General features: G+C 54.1%; 1 long non-coding RNA gene across 3 annotated transcripts; it reads right to left on the bottom strand.

The window, feature by feature from the left end:
* Window positions 1–522: 522 nt before the first annotated feature.
* Window positions 523–12,307, bottom strand: LOC307093915. 3 transcript variants are annotated; one of them, XR_013813013.1, is made up of 4 exons: window positions 10,135–12,307; window positions 8,578–9,514; window positions 7,808–7,866; window positions 523–6,864 (listed from the first exon to the last, which is right to left on the bottom strand). It is a non-coding gene; the product is annotated as an uncharacterized lncRNA (long non-coding RNA). The 3 variants fall into 3 exon arrangements; XR_013813011.1 differs by having other exon boundaries at window positions 8,578–12,307; XR_013813012.1 differs by having other exon boundaries at window positions 523–5,956; window positions 8,578–12,307.
* Window positions 12,308–15,533: the final 3,226 nt, after the last annotated feature.

Below are 15,533 nucleotides of genomic sequence, written 5' to 3'. Positions count from 1 at the left end.
GGGGGGGGGGGGGGAGGAAACATTGATGTGAGAGACAGATTGGTTGGTTGTCGGGACTGAACCTGCAACCCAGGTATGTGCCCTTGACCAGGAATTGAACCCGCAACCTTTCGGTCCACGGGGGCGCTCTACCCACGGAGCACACTGGCCAGGCTGCCTCCCTTCTTTTTTCCTGCCTCTTTACCCACTTCCGTCTCCCCTACCTTTGCTTTTCTGCGTCCCCCTCTCTCTCCATCCATCTCTCTGCCTCTGCTCATCCCCCTCTTTGACCCCAACACAGACTGTCAGCCCGCTCTGCCTCCCGTCTCCCGCGTCCCTGCTTCTGCCCGTTTCCACTCTGCTCTCCATCCGGGCTCCTCCCTCAGGAGCTTTCTCTTTAGGCCTGGGCCCCCCACCTGCCCTTGCTCTCCGCCCCCTGCTGCCCCTCACTGCCTGCTGCCCGCATCACCCCCTCCATCTCTGTCTCTCGCTTCCTCCCCGTCTCACCGCACGCTCTCCGCACACCAGGCCCGGCCCGGCCCCGGTCTCTGGGCTCCAGGAAGCCCGCCAGAGCTGTGCAGGCCGCGCCATAACTCAGCAACTGCAATCATTCCATTAGGCAGGAATGGCGTTCCATTACCAGATAGCAGGTCTGTTCCTTCCCCGCCAGGCCCCTGCCCGCCGCAGAGCCCGCGCCACTTCCTGCTCCCAGCAGCCACACAAGGCCTCATTCTAATCCTCCGCCCGTCTGCTCAGTGTCTTTGGAGAGGGGAAAGGAGCAGAAAGTAGCTTGTCTTTTACTTTTATTTGCCTGTTTCTCCTTCCTCCAGAGAGTCCCCTGGGGCCCCGGGCCAAGAACTGCAGCAACAAATATTTACTAATTCCATTAACAGAAGGGCTTTTTTCCCTTTCTTTCTTCTTCTTTTTTTCCCAAGTGAATATCTGAGGCCCCAAGTTCATGGTGAGCCTCCTCCCCATGTGGCCCCCTCCCCCTCCTCCCTACACGCCCAGGACTTATATATAGTTCACTCAGTGCCATTTCCCCAATTTTTTCTGAAGTTCAAGACAAGTTGAAGGGTCAAAAAGGCAAAGGGTGTTTGAGAAGTTTAGCAGACAGCGTTTGGTGCGAGGGAAGGAGAGAGGAGTGGAAGAGGGGCGAGAGCGAGGAGGCAGGGATCTGGCTCACATTAGCCAGAAAGTTCCAACCATTGATTTGCTCTGGAATTATAGCCTTTAAAAAAAATCACAAAGCATGGTTTATTCATGACCTTAAAAAAAGAGCAACCGATGTCCTAGCCAGTTTGGCTCAGTGGATAGAACGTCAGCCTGTGGACTGAAGGGTCGTGGGTTCGATTCCAATCAGGGGCATGGACCTCGGTTGCAGGCTCCCCAGCCCTGGTCAGGGGGCATACGGGAGGCAACCAATCAATGCATCTCCCTCACATGGATGTTTCTCTCTCCCTCTCCCTCTCAACCAAAAGTGACTCTTTGGTTCAGCAAGACGAAGACTCAGTCTTCCTTTTCCTTTGGGAAGATGGGGACGATGGTGATCCCAGGCAGGCAGTCCTGAGAACACAGATTCTCTTCCTGTCCAGTGCCAGCCTCTCAGGGGAAGCCAAGGCCTCCTAGGGAGATGAGATCGCTTACAGCAGTGGTCGGCAAACTGCGGCTCGCAAGCCACATGCGGCTCTTTGGCCCCTTGAGTTTTTAGCAAAGGCCAGCTTAGGAGTACCCTAATTAAGTTAATAACAATGTACCTACCTATATAGTTTACGTTTAAAAAGTTTGGCTCTCAGAAGACATTTCAGTCGTTGTGCTGTTGATAGTTGGCTCTGTGGACTGATGGGTTTGCCGACCACGGGCCTAGAGGAACGAGGGCATGTGCTGCCGCGGAAACTCTGGCCCTGGTCAGGGAGAGGTGGGGGAGGCGCGCACCATGGGGCGTGCTGCGTGTGGCCTGGGAGGGTGTAGTGACTGCTAGTTCCCCGGGGCTGCCCACCCCGGCCCCGCCGGGTGGCCGCCAGCAGCAGACGTGCGCTCTCCCCGGCGGGCCGGAGTCTGGCACGGAGGTGTCCCAGGGCCAGGCTCCCTCTGATGCCCCAGGGGAGAGGCCCTTCGCCCCTCTCCTTCCGGTTCCCGACGGTCCAGGCCTCCCTCCCCAGGCGTCCCTGGGCTTAAAGCTACATTCTTCCTCCTCCTCCTCCTTTTAAAGGTATTTTATTGCTATCTTTAAAGAAAGAGGGAAGGAGACGGGGAGAGAGAGAGAAACACCGATGTTGAAACACCGATCGGCTGCCTCCTGCATGCCTCCTGCAGGGATCCAACCTTCAACCCCGGGATGTGCCCTGACCAGGAATCGAACTGGCGACCTTTCGGTGAACGGATGACACTCAGCCAACCGAGTCACGTGGGCCAGGGCTGGCTGCGGGCTTCTAGTCTCTGCCTCTGTCTTCGCAGGGCCTTGCTGTGGGTCTGAGCTTTCCTTCTCCCATTTCTTCTAAGGACACTTGTCTTTGGGGTAGGGCTCCCCGAAATCGGGATGATCTCTTGAAACTCTTAATTACATCAGCAAAGATCCTATTTCCAAATCAGGTCACATTCACAGGTCCAGGAAGTTAGGGCCTAGACCCATCTTTTGGGGGGACCGCCGTTAAACCCACTAGGCGCTCACAGAGCGTTTTATACAGTGCCACGTGGGGCGCCCACAGGAGGGACTGGACGCAGCGAGGGAAGTTCTGTGCGCATTCCTTCCTGTGTCAGTCCTGAAAGGCCAGCTGGTGCTGGTGTCTTCAGCACCTTCTTGTCACTGCTAATCCCCCTGAGGAAGGAGGGCTGTGTCAGGCTCAGAACCTCCCACGGGCATCTCCCCAGCATTCATCACGGGCCTGAGCCAGGGACTTCCTATTTATGAAGAGGCTGGTCTCTGCCTTTGGGACGGAGCGGACGTCGGAGACACCTCAGGGGCTGAGTGAAGAGGGTTAGTGATGAATAGGAAACATGGTCCACAGACAGGCCAGTGCTGCGTGGACGAAGGCAGGTGGGCCCCGGTGTGTGTGCCGCTTTCTCGCTCTCACCGAGCCCCGCCCCGAGTCTCACCAGGAAGGGCCTGCGGGAGCCCCCTTTCTCCTTGAACCCCGGCCGCTCTTTCTAACCACTGTGTGCATTGGGTTCCCCCATGAGATTTTGTTTGGGGGCGGGGGAGGGGGAGATGCTCATAACAAGAAGGAAGCTTCGAGAATCAGCCTCCTCTGCCGCTCCGCTTGTATTTTACAGATGAAGAAATTAAGGCTCAGAAATGGGGGGCGGGGGAATTGCTCAGGGTCACCCCGGCGTCTGGACTCCCATATGTGGCGCTCCCACTATTTATGGGGCAGCTGCAGAACATGAATCCTCCGGCCATGAATTCTCCGAACATGAGTTATGGTGCTGAGTCCTCGTGGCAGCCCTGAGAAATGGCTGGAATTTGACAGAGGAGGAAACTGAGGCTCAGAGAAGGCAGGAGCCAGCCACAAGAGCAGGCTGCTTCGGGGGAGGGGGGGGTGCTGAGCTTCCCACCGCATCTGGGGCTCTCCATCCAGAGCTTTCAGTGTAGCAGTTACTCCTCCCGCCTCCCCCAAATGTCTGCAGACCCCCTCACCCACCACCACAGCCATGCACACGCGCACACGCATGCACGCACACAGGTGTGGCTGCTTCTGCAGGCTCCACATCCACACACCTCATCTTGACATGTCTCTGCTGGGTCCACTTGGAAGCCCTGGCAGGTGACAGTATGTTTCTGGCTTCCCAGAAGGCATTGAGTGTGAGGGACACTGCCTCCTCCGAGCCTGGGGGTGCAGCTTCCCTCCCTAGCCCGGCAGCTCCTAGCCCGGCGCTCCTAGCCCTTAGGAGACCATGAAGGAAGCCAATCATTGGGCTTTTTTTTTTCTTCTTCCGATCAAGCAGATGTTGGACGCCCTCCAAGAACCCACCCCAAGACCCCGGAGTGCCCTGCCCCCGGTTGTCAGCTGTCAGGCCCGGCTGTGTCCTCCATTCCTGGAGGGTCCCTTTTAAGCAACTGCTGTGAACTATGAACGCCTTGCCCCGTGAACAAAACGCCCCCGTCACGCTTTCCATATGATTTCCTGGAGTTTACATGCTTCCTGCAGCTCCTTTATGGACCCGTTTGAATTGTCACCCACCAACCAGAATAAGAACATCCCGGCTGTTCCCATGGGCGAGTCCCACCCAGATGGGGAAACTAAAGCCCAAAACCCCAGTGTGGAAGGACTCACAAATCCCAGGGCTGGGTGGGCCCAGAGCGGGTTTGGGATGCTGTGCCTTCTCAGACTGTCCCATCCCTTCCATGGTGTCCCCTCTCCCTGACCCTCGGCAATCCTGGGAGAGTCCACCACACACTGGGACCTTAAGGGGAGGGGGCTACGGTGTCCTGCACCAAATTCCTAGGTTCAGACTCCAGCTCCACCACCGACGGGCCATGAAACCATGGGTTACCTTCTCTGTGCCTCAGTTTTCTCCCCAGGAAAAAGGGAAGAATCCAGGTTGAAGTTTTGAAACAGTGCCTGGCGCACAGCACACGGCTAATGAACAGTTATTACCCGTAACATGAACCTGTGATTATCACTAGATAGAAGGGGAACACTCCTGGGGGGGGGGGGGGCGTGCAGACCCCGCAGGCAGTGTCACCCCAGAGATCTGCTCCAGGCAGAAACTGTTTTGGGCGTTGGGGTGGTGGGTCTGAGACGTGCTTGGAGCAGAAGTGCCTGGATTCCTGTGGTTTCAGGCAGAGAAACGAACCTGGAGAGACATGAAGACACTTTTCTGAGGATCCCAGAGCTCCTTAGAAGCCCTGCCAGGACTCAGCACCTCCAGCCTCAGCGGCTCAGCCTGGGAGAGCGGGCTCCGGTGACACGGTGACACGGAAGGGGTTAACTGGGAACCCTGCAGCTGGCTGCCAGAGCTGCCTGCACTCTGATTTTCATTTGCAAAACAAACAAACAAGAGGCACCTAATCACTGCCAGGCCCTCTTCCTTGGGGCTAAGATGCGGGGTTTGCAAGGAGCAGGCCTTCGGAAGATGAAGAGGCCTGGCTGCTCTGCTGTTGTTGAACATCTCGAGACTGTGCCTGGCTGGCAGAAGCTTGCCGTGCCCACTCACGAGGTCGTTCGTTAAAGACCTACTTCAAGCCTTCAAGACACAGACACCCACGCCCTCCAGCCCTCAGGAAGCGGGCGCTGACCTCGCAGCGTTCCCCCAGCGGAGAGGCCGCGTGACTGTCCTGGAAGAACCCGGAGCACGGAGGCAGCAGCAGGCCAGGCCAGCCCGCAGGGACGCGATGGAGCCCAGCTCTCAGGGCCGTGTCTCTGGGTGGCTGTCCGGCTCACCACCACCTGAGGAGCCCAGGTGGCCGCGCTTCTCTCTCCTCCTGACCCGGATCTGGACAAGGCAGAGGCATTTGAATCTTCGCTTCCCTTGACCGAAGCTTTACCTCCCCAACTAGCTCTTTTCTTCCACAGTCTCGTTCCCTGGGAGGAGCACCCGGTTGTGTCAGTTACGCCTCATGAAGACGCTAAGTTGGAGAAACGGAAGCAACCCAGGGGGTGGGAACTCCTGGGAAAGATCCAGGGGGGAGATGCAGGATCGGGCAGGAAGAGCCTCAGACCTCAGGTAAGGTCAGAGGAAGTCTTGGCTCATCAGCGGGAGGCCCAGAGCAGAGACGGCCGGCCGGCCCAGGAGCCTGCACTGAGCAGCAGTGGGCCCGCTCGGTCTGGGTGGGGGCTTCCCGGGAAGGCTGTGGCTTTGACGTAAAAGCAGAAGTGGGTCCCAAAGGTGCTGCGGGGGAGGCTGTCCTTTAACAGCCTCCACGCACCTGGAGGGCACATTCTTCCTCGAAGGCAGGTCGGTGTGTCGCATCTTGGTGGGTCTTGGTGGCCGCGACAGCCTCTGTTCCTACTGGGTAACAGGTCCGTGCTGAGGCCTGGAGGAGGGGACAGGAAGCCAATACTCAGTTCTTCCCTATGTCGTTGACGTGGCCACATGCTGTCACTGCTTCACATGCCAACAAAACTGGGTCTGCAGCGTGCTTTCGCAGAACAGAAGTCCTCAGAAGGAGCCATTAATTCCCATCGCAATGAATGCAAAACCCACACTATTCTTGTTCACGGAGACATCAATTGGAGCAATAAGCTAATGACATAATATGGGTCGTAATTATATGCCACAGATAACTGTAAAGTCTGCTCTTGTTCTAATAATTTGTTCAAAAAGAAAAATTCCAGCCAGAGCTTGGCAGCTGCATTGAATCTTCTTACCATCCCAGCGGTGGAGGCAGTTCGGGGTGCGCCTCGGCACACTTGTGCACAGGGGGAAAGAAATACTTGACATTTGCTCGGGAGCACGCATTACCGACTTGATGCTGTACTGAGGTGCAGACACTCGGGGTGTAAGAACACGGTGAGTGGACATCTCTACCAAGTGGTGCCCAGAACAAAAAGCCATGATGGTCATGACGATGGTTGGTAGTCTATCTATTGCTGCATGATAAACCACCCCCAATCTAGTGCCCCCAGTGCAGGACCGTTTCGTTGTGCCCAGGGGTTTGGTGGGTCAGGACATGGCTCAGACACAGCAGGATTGTGTTGTCACTGCTCTGTGATGACCAGCTTTCGGCTGTGAAGATTCTTCAAGGCCGAGGGCTGAGCATCTGCAGGCTCCTCATGCATGTGGCCAATGCCTGGGCTGGAGCTTCCCATCAGAGAGCTGACACGTGGCCTCTTGCTGTGGCTTGGGCTCCCTCACAGCATGGCGGCCTCAGAGCAGTCAGACTGTTTTCATGGTGCAGGGTTCCTGGTCTTGCAAATCAGACAGCATCACTTCCGCCACATTCTTTTGGTCAAAGAGTTCACAAGCCCATTCAGATTCAAGTGGGAAGGGCTTAGAGCCTACTCTTGATTGGAGGAAGGTCAAACAAGTGGGAGGGGCTTTGAATCAAGTCTGGATCAAAGCCCCTCCCACTTGCCCCGCTAGTAACTCACATCTGCTATAAGGTACTTTAAGGAACCCATGGGTAGAGGGTTCAGTTTCATATGCTGTGATTCAGACATGCCCAGAAGAATTTCATAAATAAGACACAGCTTTCTTCTTTCTCTAAAAGTGACCCCATTTTGCCCCTGAGTCTTCATTTCCATTAATGGCAGGAAAAATTAAAATTGCCAATTAGAGGTAGCAATTTCTTTAGTAAATATTCAGCCAATTCAGAATTCCAGCTCCTGGAAAGGGCGTGTCTCCTTCCTCAAGGTGTCCCTGCTTCTCTGCCTCATTCCCACGGCAGCCTGTGGTGTGGGGCAGCTGAGGTCCCCTCCTGGGGAGTCGTCAGTCTGCTGTGTGTGTGTGTGTGGGGGGGGGGGGGCGGCCTCACCTGTCCCCTTGTGCCATGCTGTGCTTGACCCTGGTCACTGCCCACTGCTGAACCCCGGCTCTGATTTTCCAGCCTCTTAGCACTTCCCAGGGAGACACAGGGCACTTCCCGGTTCCTAGATGCTCTGCTCAGACCCGGGGACCCAAGGCCCCTGCGAGCTGAGCATCCAGCACAGGCACGCTCTGGCGGCTACAGTCTCCATCCCGGAGGAGGGGCCACAGTCCTGGGTGTGGCGATTCCCTCAAACCATCTGGACATTCCTACCCCCCCTGAACCCTAAGGGGCGTGGAGTGCTGATGGGGTTGACCAAAGACTCTCCACCCCTGACCACTCAGCACTGAGCAGACTTCCTCTTTCCCCTTCTCGGCCAGCCAGACCTGCCCTGATAGCCCAGCATCCTTCGCTCTTTACCTGCTGAGTTCTTCACGAGGCAGCCACCTGTCCACACTGCAATCGCTCTGTGGTTTTGACTTCCCAGCAGAAGGCACCGAACAGAATTTTAAGAGTGAGAGAGAGAGAGAGAAGATAAATACACCAGGAGACAGTAATACACCCACAGACATAGTTTCCATGTCACACTGGTCTCTCTCTCTCTCCCTCCGTGACTGTGAGAACAGGGGCCGTTTCTGATTCTTCCTGCAGTGCCAGGGCCTTGGATGGATGGGGCTGACGCCAGGAAATGCTTATGGAGTGTTTCTTACATGGAACCTGGTTTCCCGGATGTTGCCCTGGACCTCCAGAGACCTCTGAGCCCAGCTCTAGGGGCTCTGCAATGATAGCTGGCTTCACGCCCCCCGTGGGAGGATGAGGGAGAATACGGATAGGGTCCAGCCCTGGCCGGGGCGCTCCAGCATCATCCTGATCCTTGGGGGTTGCAGGTTCAATCCCCGGTCGGGGTGCATACAAAATCTACCAACGAATGCGTACATAAGTGGAACAACAGACCGATGTTTCTCTCCCTCTGTCTCTCTCTCCACGCCCGCCCCCTCCCCTCCCCCCCCCCCCCCCCCGCCGTAAAGTCTGTAATAAAAAATAAGGATAGGTACTAGAATTTGAGCATCAATATGTATTGGACATAGGACCAGCCACTCTAATCAGATGACCTGTAAGGTCATGGTTAGGGTTCTCATTTTCCTCCTGCAGAGGCAGGAAGGCCCGTCCAGAGAAGTTAAATCTCTTACCTGAGCACAGTTTGCCAGTGTGCGAAACAGCGAGGATTTGAACCTGGGAACTCGTGGCTGCAAAGCCTGGGACCTTTCCCAGGCCACACGGGAAGTAAAAGGTCTGCGTGTGAATCATCCTTTGAAACCCAGGGGAGAAGCCTGGTCTCAGATGGCCTTGGAGTTGAACCCTTACAACCTGCATGTCCCGAAGGGCAGGCCTTGGGACTGCGGGTTAGAGTTAGAGACTGGCCGGGGCCGAATCCCCGTCATTTGGGACCTGCCATATGGAACGGAGACTCCATCGCCGCCTCTGGCAGGCAGCCTGGCCTGGAAATAACCCCAGAAGGCTGCATTTTGATCAGGAAGCTTGCAGCTGTTTCTCAAAGTCATTGTCGGAATTCTACATTGTATTTTATTTTTAGTAAATCTACGGTGCCCTCGCTTCTCCGCCCGCCTTCTCATGTCCTTGGTGCTCCTGGCTGTTGCGGTGGGCACACGGCACGTGTTCCGAGAGAGACGGGGGCGTTTGTAGACATTAGCGCACCTCATTGGGTCAAGCAAGAAATGGGGCCTCAGGAAAAAAAATCCCCAGTGAAGTTAAGCACATAAACAGCTGTGGCCTTGTCTTCAAGCCTCAAGGTTGCGGTGGTGAGAGGCAAGGGCTTCGGAAAAGCTCTGAGGCTCCCCTGTACCCTACAGTGAGGCTGGGGGGGTGGGGTGGGGGACAGATGCCCTCGGGGCAGAGGGTGCAGCAGGCAGGCCAGTGTGCCCGGGGCCCGGGGCCCGGCTGGGATGTGCAGAGAGCTCTCAATTTTTGATTTTCCAAGTGATTCACCAGATGCCGGTCACGCTGGGGCCAAATTCTTGAAAGCGAAGCCACATTTGAAATTCTCCGAAGTAAAGCCACGTTTTAGGCTTTGGCTGCGAGGGCCTTGGAACCCAGCCATCCCGGGACCTGGGAGAAGAGCAATTTCACGTTTGAGGTTTGAGGAATCCTAGAATTCAGAGGCAGGGCCCAGCCTGAGAGAGGAGCAGATTCGGTCTGATTTCACTCCCCACAGCACCTCCCATCCCTGGCCCAGCTCACGGGGCGGCCTGGCCCACGGCTCAGGCTTGTTGGAATGAACTGGGTTGGGGACCAAGAAGGTGCGGGCTTTTGCTTGGAGGAGGCAGGGGAACAGCACGATCCCATGGATGTCTTTCTTTTCTTTACCCCTACGGAGGCAATTCTTTTGTGGCTGTGTCTACACAACTGATGGAGAGAAGGGCGAGGGAGAGAAAAGAGAAGCCACATGTCAGATTCTGGGCTTTGTTATGTTCTTTTGCCGGCACGATCCCACACAGACCGTGTGGTTGACTTATTTTTAACTGAGTGTTTGCACGAGGGAACCAAACTGGTCAGTCGCTTGGGCAGCTTTGAGATCAGAAGCAAGCTGATCAAAGGCACCAAGAGCAACCACTAATTTGACCCAAAACAACAAAAAAACAACCCACGATCGCTAGACAAAGACATGTCAGTTTGGACTGTGTACAGACGTGGCCTGCCTTGAAGTCTGGGGAACAGCGTGAGCGTACCCAAAGGAGCCATTCTCCTGCCAATCCAAACAGTGAGCCCTGGCCGCTCAGCCTCCCAGGTTAGTGGTCTGATCCGGTCTTCAAGGAAGCATGGAGACAGTGGTGTGTGCGCACATGTGTGCATGTGTGTGCACATGTGTGTGTGCGTGTGTGGTGGAGGCGGCAAAGGGAAGGGGGAGTTGTTGCAAGTACAATGATGGCCATTGACTTTGATGATCAATGAAACAGAGCAAGCCGGAATCCAATTACTTGTCACGTTAGCCCATTGGTGACACAGCGGCCCGTTCCGTCAGCCATATGGTTCTTTTTATTCCTCGTTTCTCGTGGAGTTAGGGAGCCTAATTCCTCTCTGTCTTCACATCTCTGTTGAGATGCGGCGTGGCTAGGGGTTCAATATATTATGGGCTGAACTGCTGAAGTCCTAACCCCTGGTTCTTCAGGATGCGACACTATGTGGACATCGGGCCGTTGCAGGTGTAATTGGTAAAGACGCGGTCGCAGTGAGGAGAGTGGGCCCTTGATCCAACAGGACTGGGGTTTGTTCAGGAGAAGGAGACGAAGCCTGGAGATAGAGACGCCAGGGCAAACGCCACAGGGTGAGAGAGGCAGGAATCGGAGCAGTATAGCTGCCAGCCAGGATGCCAAGGCTTGACGGGCACCGCCAGGAACTGATAGAGAGCGTAGCTTCTCCTCTCTGGTCTCAGAGGGAGCACGTGGAGACAGTAGTTTCTGTTGCTTGAAGCCACCCGGCTGTGCTCCTTTGTTGTGGCAATCCTAGGAAACGAAAGAAAGCCTCCACGAAATGAGGCAAAAAGTCAAGGGATGGAACACTCAGAATCATAAAATTCTATTAGAGTTGGAAGAGGCTTCACAATTTGTCCCGGTCACATTTTCCAACATGGATTCTGCACTATTTTAATTCCCCTCGAGGAACACAAAATATATATTCCATAGTCAACTGTTTTGGAAAATACCCCATACCATCATCTTAGAAAACAGAAAACACTTCAGCAACACTAAAGGCACTGACAAGTCCTGCAGCCGGGAAACCTCTTTCACTTTGAACAAGGCAGCATTTTCCACCTTTGATGATGGGACACTTCTGGACAAAATGCCTCCTTACTTCCCATGAAACTCGTCTTCCATGGATAATTCCTTGGGACATCTGTGATGGTTCATTTTGTGTGTCAACTTGACTGGATTAGGAGATGCCCAGATGGCTGGTAGAACATTATTTCCGGGTGTGTCTGCGAGGGTGTTTCTGGAAGAGATTGTCATTTGAATTGGTGAACTGAGTAAAAACAGATGGCCTTCCCCAATGTGGGTGGGCATGCTCAGCGTGGAGGACCCAAGTAGAACAGAAAGGTAGAGGAAGGGAGCATGTTCTGCTTCTCTTCTCGAGCTGAGACCTCGTCCTCTCCTGCCCTTGGACTGAATTCCATCGCTGGCTTTCCTGGCTCTCCAGGTTGTACTCTGTAACTGCAATCTCTACAATAATTCTTTCTATCTATCTATCTATCTATCTATCTATCTATCTATCTATCTATCTGCCTCTTTCCCTCCCTCCCTCCTTCCTATCTATTTATGTCTCTCTCTATGCTATTGGTTTTGTTTCTCTGGAGAACCCTGACGAACACAGACATCCAAACTTTTTGTTTCATGGATAAAGAGCCTGAGGGTTAGAGAATTAAGAAACTTCTCCAAAGCCCTTCAGCGGCCGAGCCTGCATTCTCATTGTCCTCTGACAAAGATGGCCGCACGGCGGTGGGCCTCCAGCTGCATGGAGAATGGCTGCTCAACCAGCCAACCCTGCCCTTCACTGACTGTGATCGTAGAAGGGCCATGCCTCCTCCTGGCATCAGTTTCCTCAGCTGGAAAGTTAGAGGCTGGAACTAGGTCACTATTGTGCCTCCCACATATCCATTCATTGAAGCCCTCACTCCTAATGTGATAGTATTTGGAGGTGGGGTGTTTGGAAGGTAATTAGGTTTAGATGAGGCCATGAGGGTGGGGCCCCCATGATGGGGTTAGTGTCCTTATAAGAAGAGGAAGAGGCTGGACTCCTACCCGCCCCCTCACTCTGTACCACGTGAGGACACAGCGAGAATGTGGCCATCTGCAAGCCAGAAAGAGGGCCCTCCGAGGACCTGGACCCCCCTGCACCCCGAGCTCAGACCTCCAGCCTCCAGCATGGTGAGAAATACATTTCTGTTGTTTAAGCCCCCGGCTATGGTATTTTGTTCGAGCAGCCCAAGCCAGTCATCTAAGATTCCTTCCAGTATGAAGATTATATGCCTATTGATCTTGCCTGTATGTGGCTCAAAGATGTAATTTATCCTTGGATGGAAACCTCTAGCTAAAGGGCCAAATTCTTATTTTGGTCAATGATGTATTGTGCTTCCCTCGTCCATTTCTCGTCTTGGCTCTGTCAGCGGATTCAGTGCTGATAAGTTAATGTATATGAAAGTGCCTTGTAAAGGCCAAGGCATTGCCCAACAAAAGAACTTATTTGTATGTTATTTCAGTTGAGAACTTTGCAATCGGGCGGAAGTCAAAGGGCGTCTGACATCACGTGTTGCCAGTGAGGTCACGGGTGTGTGAGGAGTGTAGTACGTGTGCATTTCAGTCTCGGTGTCAGTGAAAATGGAAGCAGCAGCAGAGCCATATGCTTGTAAGCACGTGATCTTGAGGAGACGGCTCAAAGCCACAAGCAGACCCTCCTATTTAACATGCGTGTGGTCTTCCATGAGTAGCTTCTCCTCTCTCTCTGACTTGACTTCTTTCTCGGAGAAATGGGCATGATACTCCCTCTGGCTCACAGGCTTGCTGGCGTGGTAAGTGAGAGAAGGCATGTGAAGCACAGAGCTGTCCGCCAGCTCTAGCTGTGCACGTCTGTTTCATGTGTATTCTAAGTAGGAAATGGCATAGGCACATGTCACAGAGGTATAGTGCCGGATGTCTTCCTTCGATGTTTTGCACGTTGCTCTGTTCCCTGTGGCGGGGTGCGTGTCCCCTGGGTAGACCATCAGAAGTAAGAAATAGCAGGCGGCGTCTTGGGAGCGTAGCATTGGACAGTCTGGGCTCCGGGAGACACTGAGCAGTTATCTTTCCCACCCTCCCAATGCTTGCCTTCTCCTCGTCCACATCTTGTAATCATACATTGGAGACAAACGCTGGGAGCTTTAAAGCTTTGCCCACAATGGCCTGGATTGCACATTTCAGCCAGCCACCCCCTCCGCCCCCCAAAGAGTGGCCTCACTTTGAGAAGGACTAAGGCTTCGTCTGTGGGAGCGGAAAATTAAGGATGTGAAAAGCAGTTGCCTTGCAGACCGCTGGCACCTCTCTGCCTCGGGCTCCGTCCTTGGCACGCTCTCGGGGAGTTTGCTAGGGAAGGGAAACATTTGAGTCCATTATTTTAAAAGCAGCAGAAAATAGACTCTGGGAAAAAAATGTGCACTGGCCACAGGAACTTAATGGACCATTTTGATCTGTGCCTCCTGCCCGGCCGAGGGTGTCAGGACCCATGCTCTCAGCTTGCAAAAAAGAAGTCCTAATGAAGTGTTCGAGTAATGGAGAGTTAATGGAACCGAGAGCCGGAGCTCTAACAAAAGGGCCTTGGAAGAGGGGTGGGGTATAATTTATTAACAGCGAGAGATGGAGCAGGGAGCCTGCAACATTTATGAGAAACGAAAAGGGGGCCTTTCACGAGATCTAGGGCTCTGTGCACCCCAGCATCCAGCAGCGGCCCTTGGAGGCCAGGCTCCCCGCTTCCTCTGTGACCGCCCGGCCCCTCTTTATCGGGGAAGAGGGGCATCCCCGCTAACCGAGCGTGGAATGGAGGCACCTGCTCGGCTTCTCCTGCGATGGAGAAGTTTCTGTTTGTCAGGACGTTGAGGTCCTTATGGGGGCAGGGGGGGGGGGGGGGGCGGGGAACGTGTTTCCTGTGACTTCAAGGTCCGGGTGTCTCTCTTGTAACCTGGTCTATCAGCCAGGGCTCTGCTGGGTGTGAGAAGCAGAGGTATAGTTCCTATTGGCCTAAGATTGAAAAAAGGGGGAGTGGCCCTAGCCAGTCTGGCTCAGTGGATAGAGCCTAGGCCCTTGGACTGAAGGGTCCCGGGTTCGATTTCTCGTCAAGGTGCTCAGGGTGTGTATGGAAGGCACCTAATTAATGTGTCCTCTCACAGTCCCTCCCCCTCCCTTCCACTCTCTCTAAAATTCAATGGAAAAATATCCTTGGGTGAGGATTAACAACAACAAAAAAGTGGGGATGGGGGGTCTTAATTTGGACTCCCCCTGAAGCAGATCTTGAGACAAGGATATGAGTACAGGGAGATGGTCCCAGGAAACCAGGGTTCGGTAGTGGAAAATGGGGCGGGAAGGGAAGGAAGAGGAGAAAGCTGGTTATAGTGTGGGTGATGGGCTTACTCCGGTGATAGTGGGGGCTGTCCCAGTTACCACAATGAGGGCAGGCGAGCTGGGGAAGTTTTCCATTCACTCTATGCAGTCCTTCATCGAGGGCCACTGCTGGGGTTTGAGTCTGCCATTCCTGGCTTTGCCTGCAGGATGCCACGTGTACTCGGATGGTCAAGGGCTTGGGGAGGGACCTGCAGGTAGAGAGTCACAGCGGTGTTCTATAAAGAATTCTCAGCATGTGAAGGTGACTGTCAGGGAGCGAGGGATGCATCATCCACAGCAGCGGCCTCCAGCCGGTGGTCTGTGGACACTGGGGGTCTGTGAGGTCTGAAAGGTTGGCGACCGCAGATCCATAGCATCTGCCAAGGAGGGTAAGTATTAATCTGTTTAGCTGATTGAAAGTTCAAGTTTGGGTTAGCCTCAGGCATAGGTAGGTCCAGGTAAAAGGGTGTTATCAGGACTCAGTCTGAACACCTTATTATTGGTTTTTCTTTTCTCAGCATCAGCTCTATTCTCAGCATCAGCTCTATTCTGTTGACTCTCAGTGGCTACAAGTTTTTTGTTTGTTTTTAATCCTCACCCGAGGATAATTTTCCATTGATTTTTAGAGAGTGTGGAAGGGAGGGAGAAACATCGATGTGAGAGAGACACATAGACTGGTTGCCTCCTGCACATGCCTGGACTGGGGCCAGGTATTGGGCCTGCAACTAAGGTACATGCCCTTGACCAGAATGGAACCCGGGACCCTTCAGTCTGCAGGCCGATGCTCTCTCTATCCACTGAGCCAAGCCAGGGCAGCCGCTACAAGTTTTTACTTGATTCAGCAACCCCCGTGAGAAAGAATGCTCCCCAGTCCTCACCTGCACGAGGACGCACAGCACAGTCTCCAACTAGAATCATTTGGTCCTAAGTGACCCCCTTCTGCTTCCTTCGAGGAATCCTGCTTATGCGCATGCGCATGGGGGCCAGCGTCATTTCAAGTGTTA

Source organism: Cnephaeus nilssonii (genome assembly GCF_951640355.1).
Source record: "Cnephaeus nilssonii genome assembly, chromosome: 22".
NCBI classification, from domain to species: Eukaryota; Metazoa; Chordata; class Mammalia; order Chiroptera; family Vespertilionidae; genus Cnephaeus; species Cnephaeus nilssonii.
This window is presented reverse-complemented; position numbering and strand designations above follow the sequence as displayed.